The following is a 7637-nucleotide window of genomic DNA, read 5'->3' as shown; positions in this document are numbered from 1 at the left end:
ACCATTGGCACGTACTTATAGACAAGACCACTATGCTCGGCGGTGGGCGGTATAAACTTCACCCGGCTATATGTGGAGTTTAGCTACAGCAAAGCTACTATCCAATAGAGACTCGCTACAACATCCGTCTACTCGAGAAGATAAGAGAGCGCACAAGGTAACGTATAAATACTACACAAACATAACCTACTGATTACACAGCTCCCCTTCAACAAAGCGAAGAGGCAATGTAAAAGGCACTCAACGGTGGACAAATTTTATTAGGTATCGGTTGTGGTAATGCTATATTACTACACAAGTTATTATCAGATTATTAACAACAAGTATAAGGTGTAAGTTGTTCTATGATCAAGCCATACAATTCCAAGTCGTCCATAACCGCGGACACGGCTTATCGATAAGATGTACACCCTGCAGGGGTTGCCCAAATGTAACCATACGCATGCTCGAACCCACTTACTACAGGTGGAGTCTCACATCAAGACCGTTCCCAATGCAAGAGTAAGTTTAAGGGAGCCACCCCACTAAGCTACCCGTGATTTAAGTTCGGCCGTACTCCGATACGGACCAGAGGTTTGTGCCAACGGCTAAGCTAAGTGTGAACAACCTGCTGTCGCTAATCGTTCCACGATATGAGTACGAGAACATAATATAAACACCCGAAGGCAACAAGTAAATCGTGCATCGTGCATATGAGCAAATAAAACCAAGGTTGTGGCTCCCAATAAACAGACTCGAGGAAAGGTAGTGGGTGATGGGGGTCCCACTCCCCACGTACGGGTAGAGCGCTCAATCTTTAAGCAGATAACAAGAACTCGGGTCCTAGGGGACATTAGCGAGTCAAAGTTAGATGCTTTCGCAAAGGGGCTCACGAGATGCCTCTCGCTTACAATTTTAGTTGTTAACAATAAAGTAAAGTGTGATTATCTCCAACAAAAGATATAGCATGTGATAACCTCCCAACAAGATATCCCGAACATCTCGAGGTATCAACAAGACCCTAAACTCGCCTACGACTCGCAAAGCTGGCAAACAACAAACAATAGGTAGGGCGAGGAGGTGTATCTCGGACATATAGGTAACAGGTGGATAGGACACGTGACACAACAGAATCGCAACATAAGGATAGCAATAGATCAAAAGAGCATGTAAAAGTAAAATAGGTGAAGGGGTGGGCTACTTTGTGGAAAGTCTGAGAAGAACTTGTCGGAGAACTCGTCGTATCTCACATCAACACCTCGTGATCCTATCCGTGAAGAAGCAAATGCTGGAACAAACAACGTATGCAAGTCTTACTACTACGGATAAAGAAGATCCAGCATGCTCAAGATGATATGCATGACATGGCAAGATGGTGCAATGCAATTATCCAAATTAAGCGGGATCGGAACCCGGACAAACAAATTAGGTTGGAGTTGCATTTTCTACTGACAAATTTAAGGGTGGATTAGCATAGCAAACATGGCAGGGGTGTGCTACATCAAAGTTAAATGGAACCGGGACAACATATATATAATATCCCACATATTCCATATGTTCCATATTAGGTGGTAATGCAAACTAGCACGAAATTATATGATTCATGATGCAACAGCAAGCATGGATGGTATAATCATGTTCATCACATTTTTCTGATCAAAATTCATATACAACACTTTTAATTTTGAGTTACCAATTAAAAGTTATTAGCAGATTAGTTTTTATTAGTTAAAATAGAAAAACAAGATTAATTTAATTAGGAAAAAGGACCCGAACGAAAATACTGACAGGAGAAGGACTGCGGGTTAGTTCCCAGGAGATCTAGGGGGTTTTGTTGGAAACTGTCACAGGCAAGGACTGCGGGTTGATGAAAAGAAAGCTGCAGGGCTTGAACGCAAAAGACCAGATCCGATCGGATCTGGAGGGTTTTCTCACCAGAGGAGGGCCTAGCCTCGGACGCTGACAGGTGGGGCCAAGGGGGTCGACGTGGATGCCACGCTGGCGAACCATGCGCGCACGCCCATGAGGTGTTCGACGCGGAGCGCGTTCCAGAAGTGGGCGGTCACCGCGGGCGGCGACGAAAAGAGCGGCGTTGCAGGGCCTCCCCGGATGCGTGCGGGTGTGCGCCGGGTGGGCCTCGCCGGCGCGGGTCAGGAGGAGGCGGTGCCGTTGACGGCGGTCGCCGGAGAGCTCGCCGGCGTCGACACCTGCGGCGAAACGACGACGGTCACCAAGGGGGGCGATGTTCCAGAGAGGGAGGAAGAGCGGGAAGAGGCTCAGGAGAACGAGGACTTCACCAGCGAGCTTACGGTGCGGTCGCCGGAGGCCGGGGAAGAGCGTGGCGGCCGGAATCGGCGAGAAACCGCGCCAGAGACGGAGAAGGGAACGGCGAACTACGCTCGATTTACTGGATGCCGGCTCGATTCCTTGCACTAGGTTGAAGAGGAGGACAAGGCGCGTCGAACGGTGGCGTTGGCTTGGCGCGGGGAGGCCGGAGACGACGAAACACCGTGGAGGAGCTCACGGTGGTGCTCACAGAGAAAGAGAAAAGGAGAAGAGGGTTGGCGGCGCCGAGGGGAGGAAGAGGGGAAGGCTAGGGTTTGCTTCTGCGCGGATGGGATTTAAGAGGGGAGGGAGGAGCAGGTTGAGGCAACCACGTGCGGTGGTGGTCACGCCACCGTGCCTGAGGAAGAAAGCGACAGGAGGAGTAGCTCTCCGTCCCGAAGGGGTATGGGCTGAGCTGGGCTGGGCCAAGGAGGGAGGAAGGAAGGAGGGAGGTGGGCCGGATCGGCTGAGGAGGAGGGAGGAAGGGTTGCGGGCCAGGGAGAGGTGGTCTGGTTAGGGTTTAGATAGGTTTTTCTCTTTTCTCCTTTATTTTTAAAACTGTTTTGAGTTTGAGGCAAAGGTGAGAGAGGGACTTTAAAAATGGTTTCAAAATATTTATTTTATTATAATAAAAACAAAACACATTATATTTAAAAACTTCTTTGTTGGCATAATATTAATTATAAAATAAGTAATATGAGGAAGAGAGCGATTAGGGTTTTATTTAAAGGAAGAAACAAGGGGGGTTTATAAAATAGTTTTATTTAATAAAATCATGGATGATATGATGCATGATGATGCACAAATTGAAAAGAACAGACAAATCTATTAGGGGTCCTACCCTGGGCCGTTACAATCGACACCACTAACAAGGGATCGCGTCCCGAGATCCCACGCCAAGGTACGGGGGAGAGAGGTGAACTATTGGGTCTTCAGGCGGCGTGTCGATCTCCTCGACACCACTAACAAGAATTCTTGATCCATGCTGGTCGGTCGACACCACTAACAAGAAGTCGTTCTTCCGCTGTTGATGATGCGCTTCTGTCGGATCCTCCGAAGATCGGACCTAATAGGTGAGGGGCAAGATCGTCCAACCCGCGTCGGAACCTAACACTCAGAAAACTTGGATAAGAGAGAAGACTCAAAACTCGCATAGATAAGAGGAGAAAGAATTGAGGTAAGGAGAAAAATCAGAGCTAATCTGAACTATCCAACGAATTTTAGAAAATAGTTTGGACTCTCTAAACTCAACGACCGTTGGCAAGGTTATCCTAAAGGCTGGACTAGTGGGGTACCGCAACCTGAGCTCTGATACCAACTTGTGACGCCCCGGAACCGGTACCATGAGGATCCCAGCGATCCCGCCGAAATCCGCATGATATCGATCCAGAGACGCCCTCCGACACGACGTGCGCGACGAATCACACACGTGATGCCAGAGGAATTAACACGAGTGGTAACATTACAACAGGATTACAATAGAGCCCACAAGATACATATATATTACAAGAACGACTCCAACGAGTCAAGATACAAATAGATACATACAAAGATCCAAATCATATAGAAGATCAAATACGTCCGAGTACGGACAAGATACAAATTGGACTAAGAGTCCTGAAGATAACCAGTGGCGTCCATAACCCCTGTGCCAAGCGGAAGGGTAACCTTGCTAACGTCGTCATCTCGTACTGTCAAAGTCGGGCCATCGGTTGCCGACAAAGGGGGAGGAGACAAAAAGAAAGGAAGGCGAGGGTAAGTACCATTGGCACGTACTTGCGAGACAAGACCAGCTATGCTCGCTGGTGGGCGGTATAAACTTCACCCGGCTATATGTGGAGTTTAGCGGCAGCAAAGCTACTATCCAATAGAGACTCGCTACAACATCCGTCTACTCAGAGAAGATAAGAGAGCGCACAAGGTAACAGATAAATACTACACAAACATAACCCAGCCGATTACACATATCCCCTTCAACAAAGCGAAGAGGCAATGTAAAAGGCACTCAACGGTGGACAAATTTTATTAGGTATCGGTTGTGGTAATGCTATATTACTACACAAGTTATTATCAGATTATTAACAACAAGTATAAGGTGTAAGTTGTTCTATGATCAAGCCATACAATTCCAAGTCGTCCATAACCGCGGACACGGCTTATCGATAAGATGTACACCCTGCAGGGGTTGCCCAAATGTAACCATACGCATGCTCGAACCCACTTACTACAGGTGGAGTCTCACATCAAGACCGTTCCCAATGCAAGAGAAAGTTTAAGGGGAGCCACCCCACTAAGCTACCCGTGACGAAGTTCGGCCGTACTCCGATACGGACCCAGAGGTTTGTGCCAACGGCTAAGCTAAGTGTGAACAACCTGCTGTCGCTAATCGTTCCACGATATGAGTACAGAACATAATATAAACACCCGAAGGCAACAGAAGTAAATCGTGCATCGTGCATATGAGCAAATAAAACCAAGGTTGTGGCTCCCAATAAACAGACTCGAGGAAAGGTAGTGGGTGATGGGGGTCCCACTCCCCCACGTACGGGTAGAGCGCTCAATCTCGGAACAGATAACAAGAACTCGGGTCCTAGGGGACATTAGCGAGTCAAAGTTCCGATGCTTTCGCAAAGGGGCTCACAGATGCCTCTGCTTACAATTTTAGTTGTTAACAATAAAGTAAAGTGTGATTATCTCCAACAAAAGATATAGCATGTGATAACCTCCCAACAAGATATCCCGAACATCTCGAGGTATCAACAAGACCCTAAACTCGCCTACGACTCGCAAAGCTGGCAAACAACAAACAATAGGTAGGGCGAGGAGGTGTATCTCGGACATATAGGTAACAGGTGGATAGGACACGTGACACAACAGAATCGCAACATAAGGATAGCAATAGATCAAAAGAGCATGTAAAAGTAAAATAGGTGAAGGGGTGGGCTCGCCTGTGGAAAGCTGCAGAAGAACTTGTCGGAGAACTCGTCGTATCTCACATCAACACCTCGTGATCCTATCCGTGAAGAAGCAAATGCTGGAACAAACAACGTATGCAAGTCTTACTACTACGGATAAAGAAGATCCAGCATGCTCAAGATGATATGCATGACATGGCAAGATGGTGCAATGCAATTATCCAAATTAAGCGGGATCGGAACCCGGACAAACAAATTAGGTTGGAGTTGCATTTTCTACTGACAAATTTAAGGGTGGATTAGCATAGCAAACATGGCAGGGGTGTGCTACATCAAAGTTAAATGGAACCGGGACAACATATATATAATATCCCACATATTCCATATGTTCCATATTAGGTGGTAATGCAAACTAGCACGAAATTATATGATTCATGATGCAACAGCAAGCATGGATGGTATAATCATGTTCATCACATTTTTCTGATCAAAATTCATATACAACACTTTTAATTTTGAGTTACCAATTAAAAGTTATTAGCAGATTAGTTTTTATTAGTTAAAATAGAAAAACAAGATTAATTTAATTAGGAAAAAGGACCCGAACGAAAATACTGACAGGAGAAGGACTGCGGGTTAGTTCCCAGGAGATCTAGGGGGTTTTGTTGGAAACTGTCACAGGCAAGGACTGCGGGTTGATGAAAAGAAAGCTGCAGGGCTTGAACGCAAAAGACCAGATCCGATCGGATCTGGAGGGTTTTCTCACCAGAGGAGGGCCTAGCCTCGGACGCTGACAGGTGGGGCCAAGGGGGTCGACGTGGATGCCACGCTGGCGAACCATGCGCGCACGCCCATGAGGTGTTCGACGCGGAGCGCGTTCCAGAAGTGGGCGGTCACCGCGGGCGGCGACGAAAAGAGCGGCGTTGCAGGGCCTCCCCGGATGCGTGCGGGTGTGCGCCGGGTGGGCCTCGCCGGCGCGGGTCAGGAGGAGGCGGTGCCGTTGACGGCGGTCGCCGGAGAGCTCGCCGGCGTCGACACCTGCGGCGAAACGACGACGGTCACCAAGGGGGGCGATGTTCCAGAGAGGGAGGAAGAGCGGGAAGAGGCTCAGGAGAACGAGGACTTCACCAGCGAGCTTACGGTGCGGTCGCCGGAGGCCGGGGAAGAGCGTGGCGGCCGGAATCGGCGAGAAACCGCGCCAGAGACGGAGAAGGGAACGGCGAACTACGCTCGATTTACTGGATGCCGGCTCGATTCCTTGCACTAGGTTGAAGAGGAGGACAAGGCGCGTCGAACGGTGGCGTTGGCTTGGCGCGGGGAGGCCGGAGACGACGAAACACCGTGGAGGAGCTCACGGTGGTGCTCACAGAGAAAGAGAAAAGGAGAAGAGGGTTGGCGGCGCCGAGGGGAGGAAGAGGGGAAGGCTAGGGTTTGCTTCTGCGCGGATGGGATTTAAGAGGGGAGGGAGGAGCAGGTTGAGGCAACCACGTGCGGTGGTGGTCACGCCACCGTGCCTGAGGAAGAAAGCGACAGGAGGAGTAGCTCTCCGTCCCGAAGGGGTATGGGCTGAGCTGGGCTGGGCCAAGGAGGGAGGAAGGAAGGAGGGAGGTGGGCCGGATCGGCTGAGGAGGAGGGAGGAAGGGTTGCGGGCCAGGGAGAGGTGGTCTGGTTAGGGTTTAGATAGGTTTTTCTCTTTTCTCCTTTATTTTTAAAACTGTTTTGAGTTTGAGGCAAAGGTGAGAGAGGGACTTTAAAAATGGTTTCAAAATATTTATTTTATTATAATAAAAACAAAACACATTATATTTAAAAACTTCTTTGTTGGCATAATATTAATTATAAAATAAGTAATATGAGGAAGAGAGCGATTAGGGTTTTATTTAAAGGAAGAAACAAGGGGGGTTTATAAAATAGTTTTATTTAATAAAATCATGGATGATATGATGCATGATGATGCACAAATTGAAAAGAACAGACAAATCTATTAGGGGTCCTACCCTGGGCCGTTACACCTACCTACTACATGGTATTTTCTGCCATTCCAAGTAAATACTTCATGTGCTACCTTTAAACAATTCAAAACTTAGTATCTCTTATTTGTGTCAATGTTTCATAGCTCATGAGGAAGTATGTGGTGTTTTATCTTTCAATCTTGTTGGGCAACTTCCACCAATGGACTAGTGGCTTCATCCGCTTATCCAATAATTTTGCAAAAGGAGCTGGCAATGGGATTCCCAGTCCCAAATTAATTAAACTAATTAGACACTCCTCCATGGTATGTGATTGATGGACGGCACCCGAAGGATTCGGTTAGCCATGGCTTGTGAAAGCAAAGGTTGGGGGGAGTGTCATCATCATCATAATAAAGCTAAAATAAAAAGGCACTCCTTCATGGTATGAGATTGTTGGCAGGCACCC

General features: G+C 47.8%; 2 long non-coding RNA genes across 2 annotated transcripts; both read right to left on the bottom strand.

Annotated features, from left to right (window-relative positions):
• Positions 1-1196: 1196 nt before the first annotated feature.
• LOC127314677 (uncharacterized) lies at positions 1197-2504 on the bottom strand. The gene is made up of 3 exons (XR_007859809.2): positions 2277-2504; positions 1915-2186; positions 1197-1267 (listed from the first exon to the last, which is right to left on the bottom strand). It is a non-coding gene; the product is annotated as an uncharacterized lncRNA (long non-coding RNA).
• Positions 2505-4000: 1496 nt separating this feature from the next.
• LOC127314676 (uncharacterized) lies at positions 4001-6575 on the bottom strand. Its single transcript, XR_007859808.2, has 3 exons — positions 6348-6575; positions 5986-6257; positions 4001-5338 (listed from the first exon to the last, which is right to left on the bottom strand). It is a non-coding gene; the product is annotated as an uncharacterized lncRNA (long non-coding RNA).
• Between the last annotated feature and the right edge of the window lie 1062 nt (positions 6576-7637).

This window comes from Lolium perenne, chromosome 7, assembly GCF_019359855.2.
Source record: "Lolium perenne isolate Kyuss_39 chromosome 7, Kyuss_2.0, whole genome shotgun sequence".
Taxonomy (NCBI): domain Eukaryota; kingdom Viridiplantae; phylum Streptophyta; class Magnoliopsida; order Poales; family Poaceae; genus Lolium; species Lolium perenne.
This window is presented reverse-complemented; position numbering and strand designations above follow the sequence as displayed.